The sequence below is a fragment of the Cibotium barometz genome, chromosome 33 (genome assembly GCF_041138505.1).
Source record: "Cibotium barometz isolate CiBa-2024 chromosome 33, ASM4113850v1, whole genome shotgun sequence".
NCBI lineage: Eukaryota > Viridiplantae > Streptophyta > Polypodiopsida > Cyatheales > Cibotiaceae > Cibotium > Cibotium barometz.
Window position 1 is genome coordinate 29292618 of NC_141078.1, and position 16031 is coordinate 29308648.

The window sequence follows — 16031 nt, forward strand, 5'->3', positions numbered from 1 at the left end:
ACATCATTGTTTCCATTGACAAATACATGTGTCCTCTTCCCTCAATACATCCTTGAATTCATTCAGATGATTGCACAGAATTGCATGAAATCCCTTTGAACCATTCACATGTGGGCATGATAAAGCTTTCTAATTTTCCCAATATACATGTGGCCAGCTACATCCATTTCATCCAGTTCCCTCAAAACCATTGAATCATGATGCTCTTTTTTTTTTTTTTTACCTGAAAACCTGCCTTAATATTCTAACATTTCACAAGCAAAAATTGCATTTGGCATAGCTTTCACATACTCATAATTTTCAAAATCCATATGAGAAGAAGGTATGGCAAATTTCCCTCAGCTTCAATGCATTTTTCATCAATCATCGAGCTCCAAATTCCTTAGCCTTTTTCCCATGCTCTCTCTATTCAATTCCAATTTCTTTTTGGTGTATCTAATGTTTGATTTTCTCCATTCATGTATAGTGAGAATATTTCATTTAAGGGAAATAAGCAAACATACACTTAGCTGGCGAATTGGAAACGTGTTCTCTTAATTTACATCACCAACCACAGCTATGCGCCGGATATTCGAAGGTGGTAAATCGCAAGCAGCTTCGCTGTGTTTTGTTCTTCCAAAGTAGATTTTTCCCAGATTTGTATCATCATATAGTACTAGAATTATTCTCTAATTCTAGCACCTACAAAGCATATACAGAAAGTATATTCAAAAGATTCAGATCTCTGGTAGGTTCGACGCTGAGCTTCGACGCTGAGTATTGATTTCCCCACTCTGGTTTTCGCCGTGAAGCTCCGGCCCTTTTCCTCTCTTTCCCCGCGGCGATCTAGGCGGCCCCCCTTCCACATTCTGCCAGCTGTCCCTGCCATAAGGAAAAGCTGCGCCTTTCTCTAGAAGTTCCCCCCCCACGTTTTTGTTAACCTTAATACTAAGGTTATTAAACATAACCTTAGCATTAAGGTAGCAAAACTTAACCATAAAACTCCCAGCATTAGCACCATGTTTTAAGTCTTAATCACAAGACTCCCGGCATTAGCACCATGTTTTAAGCCTTAATCACAAGACTCCCGGCATTAGCACCATGTTTTAAGTCTTTACTTTCTGCATTAGATACACGTAAGATACTTGTGCTTCTACATGATGATCCATGAAGTCCAAGTGCAGCTTTCTATCCCAACATTTCCCAAACATTCAATGAACTCTTCGGCACTGTGATACCTTCATAATTTATAAGTCATCATATCGGCCCATGTGATTTATAGAATCCCCAATTGCCCATTCAAGTATTTCTTCAGCCTTTATAAATGCATTCCTTTGTACATTGGTATGCCCTCATACCATCATATATATCCGGATGCTTCTAACTTGCCCATGAACTCTGAGTAACAGCAAAAACATCATCCTCCATACTCATATACAAAAAACTCCTAAATCTGACTCAGCCTCAGCTTGTCTTATTGAACCTCATATACAATATGAACATATGTACATGGCATCATATAATGACTCATCATGGCACTTAACCCATGCATCTGGATGTGTATTTGACGGCCTCACATGCACGGTTTCATATCATAGACGTGCCATGGCACGACACCGGGTACCAAGGAAAAGAGTTCCAAGGCCCCCTAGCCGGATGTTCATGCAAAATAAAACTAGTCACACCACTCACACACCCAATATGAAATTGCCTTTTTCAACCAGATTCAACCAGTTTAAAACAATCCTTTAATAAAACCATAGTATCATTGATCACCATCTTCCAATTTATCCAATTGATTCTTAATTTCCCATCATTCCTTCATCAGAGTATATATGGCATCATTGGCAACTAGAACGCTCAGGGGCCGTTTCGATAGTTCCTAGCCTTTAATAATTTTCCATCATTCCTTCATCAGAGTATATATGGCATCATTGGCAACTAGAACGCTCAGGGGCCGTTTCGATAGTTCCTAGCCTTTAATACTTGGCAATATAATCACTTATCAAGATGGACTCTCGTTGAAGATCAGCAAGATCAACCAACAGATCCATATAAGGGGCCATGGACTCATCCATTGAAGACCAGCAAGGTCAATCAACCAGATCCATGCCCGATTCAGAAAACAACTCCAACTCTGTTCCAATATCTTCCTCGACGCACGCGTGGGTATCCTAGGCGACCCAGAGCCCGAGCACCGTATGGTCAGCACCCTCTAGGATCCTTCGCAGGTAACCTAGCGCTTCACGCATAGGCCGCTTCCTTGGCCCCTCATCCACCGTACCGGAAGCTCACCATTTTAATCGCACCGAGGCTGGTCAAGACCTCGGCCGACCTTGCTACGCGAGACGTCCTTCATTGACTCCCCGTCAGCAGTTGCAACTTCCTCATCACGACCTTAATCACAAGACGGTCAAAATGCTCCCCCCAGCATTCTTGACATAAAACAATCATTTACAAACAGCATTTACAAACAGCATTTACAAACAGTTTACAATACAATTTCTATTTTAACTTTCATTTTTCCACATTATCCCTCATCAATCTACATTACTTATTCAATATTCTATTTATATGTATACTCATCCCATCACATCATTTCCATCTCATCACTTCAGATTCCCTCACATCACATATCGTATATTCACATCCATACATCCACATCTATATGCGTACATTCACATCTACATGCATACTTCTACATCTCTATGCATACACCCACATCCACATTCACATTCGCCTCCATACATCTACATCTATATGCATACTTCCACCTCCACATTCACATCCATATCTATACATCTACATCTACATGCATACATCCACCTCTACATCCACATCTACATCTATACACCTACATCTACATGCATAAATCCACATCTCCATTCACATCTACATCTATACATCTACATCTACATGCATCCATCCACCTCCACATCCTCATCTACATCTATACATCTACATCTACATGCATACATCCATATCTCCATTCCATCATCTACATGCATCCATCCACCTCCACATCCACATCTACATCTATACATCTACATCTACATGTATACATCCACATCTCCATTCACATCTACACCTATACATCTACATCTACATGCATACATCCACCTCTACATCCACATCTACATCTATACACCTACATCTACATGCATACATCCACATCTCCATTCACATCTACATCTATACATCTACATCTACATGCATCCATCCACCTCCACATCCTCATCTACATCTATACATCTACATCTACATGCATACATCCATATCTCCATTCCATCATCTACATGCATCCATCCACCTCCACATCCACATCTACATCTATACATCTACATCTACATGTATACATCCACATCTCCATTCACATCTACACCTATACATCTACATCTACATGCATACATCCACATCTCCATTTACATCCTCATCTATACATCTACTTCTACATGCATACATCCACATCTCCATGCACACATCCACCTCCACATTCACACTCACATCCATACATCTACATCTACATGCAAACATCCACATCTCCATGCCTAATAATATTCTTTTAATTAATCTAGGATGATAGTTCCTAGAATATGGTAGGAAGTCCTCTTTTTATGTTTTGAATGAATTTATTTTATGCGTAATTTCTATAAAAATTTTGCCATAGCTCCGCTACTATGACTGATAAATCTCAATTTTTTTCTAAGGGATAAAGCTCATTATTAAAGAAATAATTAGAATGGTCTCTAATTGGATCATCAATCCATAATGATCTCTAATCGGACCATTAAGAAAACAATTAGAATGGTCTCTAATTGGGTCATCAATCCATAATGGATTGAATCATCAATGTGCATAAACTAAAAGCATAGCAAAAGGCCATTAATTTGGCCTCAAGCATAGCTTAATCTTGGATTAAGGAAAAGCTTTATGAAAAGCTTCATTTGGATTGAGAATGGGTCATGAGTATGACCATTTCTTGAGTGAGAGAGAGAAATTATAAAAACCATTAGAATTTAAATATAAGTGGAAATTAACTTCTATAGCATTTATTAAATTATGTAACTCTTCACTACTATTCACCAATTAACTTCATTAGCATTTAAAAAAAAACCATACCAATTAAACTTCTCAAGCTTGAGAGGGGTTGAGAAGAGAGAATCATTGAGAAATTATAGAAAAGATCAAAATTCGATATACTTACCTTATAATTTGCTTGATTCTTTATTCACGGTAGAGGCCCCCAACCAATCAATTGGTTTAGTATGTTGATGGAGCCACCAATGGGGATTGAAGAAAGAGAGAAGTATCAAAAACTAGTGAATTATTAAAGAATTCATAGTTCTTGGCTTAGGTAGAGTAGAGTAACAATGCCTAAGATACTCTATATTTTGGCTTAGGTGGAGTAGAGTAACAAAGCATAAGACTCTATCTAATTTGGCTTAGGTGGAGTAGAGTAACAAAGCATAAGAGACTATATATTTTGGCTTAGGTGGAGTAGAGTAACAAAGCATAAGAGACTATCTATTTTGGCTTAGGTGGAGTAGAGTAACAAAGCATAAGAGACTATATATTTTGGCTTAGGTGGAGTAGAGTAACAAAGCATAAGAGACTATGTTTTTGGCTTAGGTGGAATAGAGTAACAAAGCATAAGAGACTATGTTTTTGGCTTAGGTGGAATAGAGTAACAAAGCATAAGAGACTATGTTTTTGGCTTAGGTGGAATAGAGTAACAAAGCATAAGAGACTATGTTTTTTTTTCAACAAGGGGAGGCTTCTATTTATAGGAAAATTTGAGCTCCTAACCAAACAAACTGATTCTAGAATTTTCTAAGTCAGTTTGGTCACTTTTTGACCATTTTTAGGTCAGTTAAGCTAACTTTCTGGAACTAGACTTGAATGAGGAGAGAGGAGAGATGAAATATCTCAATTTTTATGAGTTTAAAACTCATTCAAGCATGTGAAATATGCACCTCCTTTAAAGAATTCCCCTTCCTTACATATGTGTCAAAATTGTATTGCTCATAGTTTTTTACTAATAAACCTTGTACATTTTCAACTCTTCATCTTATGTGAAATATGCACCTCCTTTAAAGAACTCCTCTTCCTTACATATGTGTCATAGTTTTTTTACTAATAAGCCTTGTACATTTTCAACTCTTCATCTTATGTGAAATATGCACCTCCTTTAAAGAACTCCCCTTCCTTACATATGTGTTTATTTACTAATAAACCTTGTACATTTTCAACTCTTCATCTTATGTGAAATATGCACCTCCTTTAAATAACTCCTCTTCCTTACATATGAGTTTATTTACTAATAAACCTTGTACATTTTCAACTCTTCATCTTATGTGAGCATTTACTCATTTTTGGGTATCTTCTTTTACAATTTGGATTTATCTCCTCCCTACACATGGATTGATGCTATTGGCCCATAGAAACCTTAATTGGACCATAGTCTAAAGAATTCTGAAAATCTAGGCCATTAGACTAAGGTTCTTTATACCTATTTCCAATTAATTCCAATTGCACATTGAAAATTTCTTTTTGAATTTTTGTTTCAGGGGAACTTATTTTAATAAGATGAGTTATTTTTCTATCCAAAAATATTCATAATCTGAATATTCTCTCTCTAGAATATTTTCTCTCTCTAGGTTAAAACAGTTAGAAACAAGGTCTTTATATTTCTGAAGAGGGATTGATTACGGGGGAAGATACTAGACATCAAAAAGGGGGTTGGGGGAGGAATCTTACATACTCAATGGAAGACCAGTCTCTGTAAGATGGATTTTCCCATCTTTGAAAAACACAAGTTGATTTTTAAGAGCTTCTTTATAGCTAGCACAATCTTTCTTTGCATGTTCTGGGTCATCACACCATATGCATCTGTATGTAAACCCTTCTTTGCTTTGAGGCCTTTGCATAGAAGCCTGCCCCAATGGTAGACCCTTTTCTTCAATCCTGGACATCTTCAATTTTAGGTCACGCATACCCTTAATAAGCTCATCCATCGGCCCATCTACCTTTGGAATTGTAGCAGCTGGTTTTGGTAGATTCTCAGGGGTAACAGCAGTTATGGGGGTTGCAGAGCCCATCACCATTTTATCCCTCCTCCGCTACCGCTTTGCTAACATGGTGACTGCATCCTCAACATCATTCCAATCACTCTTTAATCCCTGCTCTGTATCCTTATCCTCAAGGAGGATTTCCAATTTCTCTTGGAGATCTTTCCCAGCTGCTTGTAAGAAGAGCTCTGTTTTTTCTCTGTCCAAAGTTGTACGCTCTATCCTTGATAGCTGGGCATAACGCTTCTTAAACTCTCTTAGCAATTATGTGGCAGAAATTCCCATTTTAGGTTTTGTGACCCATTCCAAGGAAGTTCGTTTGGTGACTCGCTCAGAATCCTCCATGAAATATTCATCCTTTAAAGCAAGCTTGAACTCCTCCCAATTTCTGCCACCATGTGCTGTCTGCAATCCTCTTATGCGCTCTCTTATTTCAGGAACACATACCAGCTCGAAACTTCGAACCATATCCTCCTCAGTCACCCTGTTTAGCTCCATCTCCTTTATGTAATTGCGCAGGTACTTTGTGATGTCCTTCCCATCAAATTGATCCACCTTTTTCACAATTGATTGTAATGCTTTGGTCGTGGAAATTTGTCCTCTCTCAACAGCTTGTTGCTGTTGCATGTACATGGTAAACATCTGAAACATTTGCATAACTCCGGGGTCAAAATGAACCCCCTGACCCTCAGAATTCTCAGCCATAGCTTCCCTGTATATTTCACCACACTCTCACCCCAGCAGTTTCACGTCGGGTTCACCAAAGCTGTCGTGACGTGTGCGGTATAGCTGGGAAAGTACGAGACTTCTAGCTGTGAGAGTAGGTACCAAACCTAACAAGGAAACTCACACACAAAATTCCCCAAGAAGCATAGGACAAGTCCATTTTTTTAATGACATATACATGTGTCAATTCATCTCAATACATCCTTGAATTCGTGTATCAAATGCTTGTCCCTTTCTAGGCATAGATTCACTGGCTTCTTTTTCCAAAACCTTCCAGCCAATCACATGTAGGCATAGCTTAACCTTCAAATATTTCCAACATACATGTGACCATTTACATTCCATACATCCAGTGTCATCGATTTCATCATTTCAAGAATTTACATTCCATACATCCAGTGTCATCGATTTCATCATTTCAAGATGTCCTTTATCACCTGAAAGCGTGCTTTTAAATTCTAACATCATGCAAACAAAAGATAGCATACGGCATAACTATAACATGCTCATGAATTCCAAAATTGGATCGAGTAGAAGTAGAACCAACTTCCCACGGCTTGAATGTATTTTTGATGCCTTTTTCCCACAATTCTCCAAGTTCCAAAGCCTTTAAATTTTTCTCCAAAGCCTTTTTCTCATTTTCCAAATCCTTAAGGATTTATGAGATATGCCCTTTTTCTAAATCAAAAAAAGTAGAACAAAGAAAACACTTATCTGAACGAGTGAATTTTCCTTTTGATTTTATTTTTGCTAATCTCAAGGTCGCCTCAGTACACACGCGATGGAGAAAACGTGGAAAGCAAAGTCGCCTCATAGTAGATAGCTCGATGGAGAAAAAAAAACATGAAAATGGCTGAAGCATCTCTTCATGTAGCTCTCAATTCCCTTTTCAATTCTAGCACCTACACGGTGTGAACAGTAGATATATCTTTCGTTTAAAATTAACTGGTAGATAGATGCACTGGTTCTCTTTTTTCTTTTCTGCAGAGTTTCCCCTTTTTCTCTGATGAGCGTCGCCTGCAATTTTTTGGTTTTTCTCCTCTTTCCCGTGAGGAAATCGGCGCCACCACCTTTTGCAGCTAAAAATGCGTTTTTTCCTTTCAGAATTTCCACGCTGTGCCTACCATTCCCCTTCTAATACTTTCCATTATTTTTCTTTTTAATGCCACGCAAGCTGCCCCCCTTTAATATGTGTGTAATGCTCCTAACCTTGGCATTAAGGCAAGCTTCCCAATGCAAAGTAGATCATCCATTTGTACCCCCCACATTCAATAAAGACTTCGGCACTCTAATGCCCCATTGAATCTCCATTGCTCTTGATGCCTCCATAGTTTATAATGTCATCATATCGACCATGTGATTTATAGAATCCCCCAATTGTCCACTCAAATATATCTCCATGTCTTCATAAATACATTCCTTTGTGCATTGGCATGCCCTCATGTTTGCATTCCATAAGAGGTATTCACTAATTTGACCCATCGATACCATTAAGAAGCTACTACACATTATGCACATGGGAAGCCATTAACATCATTAACTTATCCCTTTGGCGTGCCACTCATACCATCATATATAACTGGATGTTACTGACTTACCCATGAGCTCTGAGTAACAGCAGAACCATCACCCACCACACTCATATACAAAAACTCCTAGATCTGGCTCAGCCTCAGCTCGTCTTATTGAACCTCACTTACAATATGAACATATGTACATGGCATCATATAATGACTCGTCATGGCACTTAACTCATGCATCTGGATTTGTATTTGATGGCCTCACATGCATGGTTTCACACCATAGACGTGCCATGGCATGACAGCGTCTATAAATGCGTCTACTCTGTAGAATAGATGCATTTTTAGACGTGTATACAGACGTGTTTATTCCTAAAACTTTATAGTTTTGACTTTTCTCAAATTCCAAATAGATTGGAAGATATTACTCTTTCAAAGAGACTACTTGTAAGGCTTTACCTTAGAAATCGCCATCAAGATTGACTATCTTATCTATATAGATCGAATGGACCAACACTTAGATTGGATGGACTAATGCATAAGCATAGCTAAGACTTAGCTATAGTATCTAGAGATGATCTCGCTGGTTAGAACATGATAATTGATTATGTTAAAAAAACAAATATTCCCATATGACTTGAAAGAATTAAAAGAATAAGAGAAGTTAGAGACTATTTGAATTAAAAGCTTGTTTTATACTTGAAGTTGATTTTGATTGATTTGAATATGCATGCCTTGGAAGATTATGGACTAGAGATGAGTGTAAGATGATATGTATGACTTGTGATTGGTTTGTTTTGAAATGACTGATTGATATGATGAGACTCGACATGAGATTTTGAGATTCAAGAGGCGGCCATCTTTAGACACGGAACGCAAGTCAGAGAACGAGATTTATGCCCTCTGGGAGCCATGTGATAGAACCCAAAGAGGATAAGATTCATAAAGAGGCATACCTGAGATAGCCGTGATGTCCAGTGTGGAGGTTGGGTGGACGGGCATTGGATAAGGCACTAGATTGGCTCGATTTTGGTTATTATGACTAACCATGTTATCGCGCATGGTGATGATGATAGAATCTTGAGATAGACACATACATTGTGATTGATTGAGATGCTATGTTTTAATTGATAGAGATGTATATTATGTGAATATTTGTTTGAGATTACATGATTGTGATAAGAATCTTGGATATGGCATGCATGCTTATTTTGCTATTTAAGAGGATTGATTTGATTGTATTGCTATGTAGAAATAGCACGATTAAGTGATTTTAATGTTTTCTTAGATTAAGTTGTATGATTCAGATATGGCTAGATTTGGGATCATCAGAGGAGCAGGGACATCGCACATTCAAAGTGCCGGAACAAAGCTAAACTCAATTTCAAGACTGGACCCAAGATGCAAGCGAAGTTGATTGAGATGGATCTGACAATCGAGGAAGCAGGGGAAGAAGGTGAGTTTCGTACCTATAATGAAATGCATGGTTTCTTTTTCATCTCATGCACATGCTTCAATGATAAGAATGAAAGGAAAGATTACAAATCGGGATGTTCAATTCTTAGCTCTGACTCGGGTAGCACTCATTGATTTATTACTCCAAAACTTGTGAAATCACAACACTTAAGATTAGGAAATCAAGTAAATAGGCCCCTCCAACTTGCCAATGGGAAAACTCACTACACCCAAGGGTTCTTGGAAACCTTATCTTTCACCTGTAAGGGAGACTTTTATGCCATCGAGATGGGTAAGTGTGATGCAATAATTGGGATGGATTGGTAAATCTCTCCAACAAAGCCCTGATTAACTGTGTGAATAGTGAGTTTTGTTAGTGAGGAGGGAGAAACCCAAGTTATTGAGGGGGAATAGAGGAATAGTGAGGCCTTTCTAATTTCAACCATGAAACTTTTAAGAGGTATTAGGCAAGGGTGTGAGACATTCTTAATCTTTTCCGATGAGCTTAAGGAAGAGACGGTGATGAAGGAAGACCATCTCGAGTATGTGAAGAAATGCCTCGATGAATATCGTGATGTTTCGGGATGACCTACCTGGGATGCCTCCTCCTAGAGACTTAGATCATGCCATAGAAGTAGAACCAGGAACCCAACCTTACTCTAGGGCACCACCCTAAAGGTTTAATGTGGATGAGTTGAGAGAGCTGAAGCTTTAGTTGGATGACTTGATGCAAAAGAGTTTTAATAGACCTAGTGTTTCTCCTTGGGGTAGTCCAGTTTTGTTTCAAACGAAAAAGGATGGGACTTACAGACTTTGCATTGACTATATAGGATTGAATAGGCAGACCATTAAGAATAAGTACCCTTTACCTCACATAGATGAGTTCTTCAGACAACTGAGTGGGTCATGCAAGTGATGGTATCCAAGTTGCAAGTCAATCTTTACCAAGATTGACTTGCAACTTGGATACCATCAATTTCACATCACAGAAGTGGACATTCCTAAGATTGCATTTAGGACTTGGTATGGACATTATGAGTTCACTGTTCTTCCTTTCAGATTGACTAATGCACGTGCTACTTTCATGTGTTTGATGAATAATGTGTTTCATGAATATTTGAATGATTTCATTCTTGTATTCTTAGATGATATTTTTGTGTATTCAAAGAATGGAAAAGATCATGAAATTCATCTTAGGAAAACACTTCAAAAGTTGCAGGATCACAAGTTGTATGCAGAGATGAGCAAGTATTTCTTTGCTAAGGACAAGGTTGTGTATTTAAGCTATGTCATTTCTAAGGACTGTATCCACATAGATCCTGAGAAGATTAAAGTTATTATGGAATGGCCTATACACAAATGTGTGATAGATGTGAGGAGCTTCATAGGATTGGCACAATTTGAGAGAAAACACATTAGAGACTTCTCTAAGATAGCTTCTCCATTGACCAATCTCACCAGACTTCTCTAAGATAGCTTCTCCATTGACCGATCTCACCAAACAAGAAAACAAGTTCAGGTGGAATGAAAGGTGTCAAGTAGCTTTTGACACTTTAAAAGCTAAGGTTGTTGAGAATTATATTTTGAAAATACCAAAGATGGGAAAACCTTTTGTAGTAACTTTTGCGATGCTAGTGGAACACAAATTGGGTGCGTTCTCTCTCAAGATGGACAAGCAGTAGAATATGAGTCAAGGAAATGTAGGAGCCATGAAGAGAAGTATCCTACCCATGACCATGAGTTGGCCGTAATTGTGAATGCCCTTAAGCATTGGAGATATTTCCTACTTGCTGTTAAGTTTGAACTTTAGACTGAACATCAAAGTTTTAAATATCTATTCACTCAACCTTTGTTGAACAACAAGCAAAGGAGGTGGTTGGACCTCCTATGCAAATACGATTTTGAGATCAAATACATTGAGGGTAAGGAGAATAATTTTGCTGATGCTTTGAGTAGGCGACACTTGATTAATTCCTTGACTCTCATTCGGTCGGACATAATGAAAAACATTAGAGCAAAAATTGAGAGAGATCACTTTTATGTGAGCATCCTAGAGAGAATTGCCAAGATTCCATATGAGAAGGTTGAGGGAAAATATGATTTGGTCAAGGAAAACTTGTACTATAATGAGAGACTTTATGTGCCTAGTGAATCATCTTTTAAGGCCAAAATTCTTCATAATTATCATGATGCACCATTTTGTAGACACGTTGGATATATGAAAACATATAATAAGTGAAGAGTGATGCCCAATGCTATATTAGAGAAAGTTTGCATTGTCAACAAGTGAAGATTGAACAACATAGAATGGCGAGCAAGTGATGAGGCATTATCCATACAGCTAGCTCAGCCATTTGTTTGGGATAAGGTTCTAAGGTTCTTATTTCTTTGGCTTCACACTTCACCACATAAAAGGGGGCTTTCACATGAAGCTAAAAACTTCCTACCCATCTGCTGCACCATCAAGGTCTTTGAGCTAAATTCCATTGCAAAAATAATAAGTTTTCAGTTCAGATTTGAGTCATGACTTTGCTATCTTCTAGTACATTGTTCATGGATAAGATCAAGGGGGAAGGCTTTCCCACATGGCAAACCAAGATGTAGCTGCTACTTATGCATGAAGGAGTCTGGGAAGTTGTTGAGAACAACACAATTGATGCACTTGGTCAGCCATAAAGAAAATTTTGGAAGCAGTAAAATGCAAAAGACATTTCCCCCATTGGTCTGCTTGGCGGACTCTCTCATTCATCACGTCGACTTTACATCCATGGCTAAGGAGATCTAACATCGATTGGAGAGCATCTTTGGTAACAAGGTCACTAATTCCAAAGTTTTTCTGAAATTGAAGTTTTATGAGCCGAAAATGCAAGAGAATGAAGAGCTAAGTGATCATCTCTCCAAATTTAATTCTCTTGTTCCAGTGTGTTGGTGTCTACCTCGGGAGTGGCTTACCACCATTGCCTATGGTTTAGAGCTTATTGTTGGGTGAGTGCTAGCCAAGAACTGCTTTATTTCCCTTGTTTGAGTGCTAAATGAGAGAACCCCTAAAATTGGGTGGCTAGTGCCTCTTTATATCCCTTGGTTGGCTGGCTAGTGCTAGTAGAGCTGAGAAACCCTTCATTGTTTTTTGTTTGTTTGATTATTTGTATTGTAGTGCGGTCTAGATGTGCTTTTCAAGGGAATGATTCTTACTATGGGGTGTTTGAACCCTGGTGGTGGAAGCCCTGTCCATGGTACAACCCATCATCTGGATTTTCCTTAAAAGGTGCAAGCCCAACAAGTATGCCACCATACTATCCAAACCTCACCAACAAACATGGCTCCTTAACAAAATATCTTCATCATACAAACCCCACATTCCACTCTTATGAAAATTGAAGAAGCTCACCATTAGCCTTGCATGTTGATTAATTCCTTTCCTATCCAATTGTTTTTCAACTTTAATAGTAGATACATCATCACGAGTCTAAATAATGCCTTGGGTGCCTAGTCAACCATAGTTTAAACGTGTGTGAACACTTATGGACTTTTATATATGTCAATTTTTCTCATAATATAACACTCTTTTGCATTGTGCCTGGTCGACCACAATTTAAGCATGTGTGAACACTTATGGCCTTTTATATATGTCAGTTTACCTCAAAATATAACCAACTCTCGAATTGTGTAATTGAGTCTTGGTGTTACTTCTCTACTCTATCAGGACTATGCTTGTGTAGCTACCATAGGTGTGAGAGAGAAAAGTGTGTGGCTACACAATAGACTATAATGAAGACAACATGATAATGAAATCGCGAGGAGTATGACACTGCAGAGCTCTGTGAAAGAAGAGAGGGTTTGCATCTATTGCAGCACATTAGTAAGCTCTCGACATGTTGAGTCTTGTTCTTGTTTTGTTTGTGAATGAGAGAGAGAGAGAGAGAGAGAGAGAGAGAGAGAGAGTAATATTTCTTTGAGAGAGCTAAAGTGGATTGTAATAGAAGGACTAGTACACCTCCCTACCACTAGTATGAGAATCCATCCTGCCTGAATGAGGACAAATGCCCAACAAAAGGTGTAGGTACTATCTCTTTTATGTCAAATATAAAAAAATATCAAATGTCAACTGTGTAGTAGATTAAAGAAAAATGTGCTCTTTGTTGTGGCCATTACTAATCGTGACCTAAAAGTTCACTTTGATTGGAATGATGTAGTCATGTAGTCATCTTGCATGTCAACGACAACATTGTGGTGGGGAGAGGAATAATCCATATGGAACATCGACCCTCTTTCCATTATGACCCAATATTATGGGCACTAGTAGGCATGACACAAGAGGTTCAGGCACATGTGCTATGTTGCCTCGAAAGATATACAAAAGTTTAGGATTGTGGAGTAGCACCTAAGTACGAGTATTTTTAAAAGTCTAGGATTGTGGAGAAGCACCTAAGTACCAATATTTTTAAAAGTTTAGGATTGTGGAGCAGCACCTAAGTACTAGTAGCCTATGACACAAGAGGTTTGGGCACCTGTGCTATGTTGCCTCAAACGATATGAGAAATTCTAGGATTGTGGAGCAGCACCCAAGTACCAATATTTTTAAAAGTCTAGGATTAGTACCAATATTTTTAAAAGTCTAGGATTGCGGAGCAACACCCAAGCACCAACATTTTCAAAAGAAAACCTACATGATTAGCAAGAAGCATATAACCCTTTGAGTTGAAAATTTCCAACATACATTATTCCCTAGAATATATGGCTCTTAACCTCTAGGTGCATCACATTGCGTATTGGTCTTGGCTCTCTTGACTACTTTATAAGATTTATGGCTCAAGATCTAAAACCTCTTGCCTGTTTAGAAAAATCCCTAGAAATTCTGGCTATTAAGCCAATACTTAATGGCCTACATTTATTTTTTCCTCTTGACCCAAATTTCCAAGACCTGTTAGTGCCTATAGTTATTTGTTGTTTTGACTACTTTCCAAATTAAGAGCCAAAGTTGATAGCTTCTTTCAATCAACCTACCACAACTACATTATTAGGTCTTGGCTTAAGACCCAAAGCTCTATCCTTTTCAACCAAACCCTAAAATATTTGTCTCTTCATCCAAACCTACATCATTGCCTCTAAAGATTGGCTCTTAAGCCAAAACATTTGATCCACATTATATCCTAAAGGTCTTGTCTCTCTAGCTTACTTCCAAGGCTTTGTGCTTAAGAATTAAACTTCTATGCCCTTTAAAGAAACCCCTAAAGGTTTTACCTCTCGATATAAAACTTTCCAACCTACATGATTTCCTACAAATTCTAGTTCTTTAGCGAGAACTTCCTAGTGACATCATTTCTTAAAGGTTTTAGCTTTTGAGTCAAAACTTGACAACTACATTATTGTGTAAAGTTATTGGCTCTTTTGTGAATAGCTTTGGCTTAGTAGGCAAAAGTCTTATCCTAAAGTCATATCCTCTTTAATCAAAGCTCTAGAGCTTTTGACTTTATAACCAAAACTTACCGACCTATAACATTGCCTAAATGTTTTGGATCATGAGCCATTTAAAGACTTTTGGCTCAAGAGCCAAATATCCCATTCTCTCTTTATTCAAACCCCTAGAAATATTATAATCGTAGGTCTCACCTATATATACCTAACCACCTCAGTGTGCTTTCCACACACTTCGGGAGCTATGTTTAGAGTCTCTCATCTCTGTATTCTTCTTTGTCAACATGGTATCAGAGTGCAATCGTGCCCATTGCACATGCCCATTGCACATTCGAAAATCTGCATGTGCAGAAAACTTGTGCATGCAGAGAATTCTACACTCTTCAAAAACTTAAAACGATTATAACTTTCTCATACGATATCCAAATTCAATGATCTAAGTCATTTTAGGGGTTTTAAAGGCTTTATGAAGTTGCTTGTTATCTCAAATTCATCAAATGTTGCACTTCCAATTTTTTACAACAATGAGATAGGTTCTTGATCAGGTGCACAATTCGAATCTACTCCCTTTGATATTGTTATTTTGATTTTAATCATCATAATAAATTTATATGTGATTATACATGATTAAGATCGGTATTCTTTTGACAAGTTTAATCATCATAATAAATTTATATGTGATTATACATGATTAAGATCAGTATTCTTTTGACAAGTTTAAAATCAACAAATTCTATTGAGTAACTGCTTTATTCATTAATTCTAAATTCTATTTCAAAAAGTATTAATGTCGAATTTCACAAATGCTTTTCTTTTAGATATTTTTCATTTTGGATGGTTCTCTTTTTCTAAGTAGGTTCAAAGATTT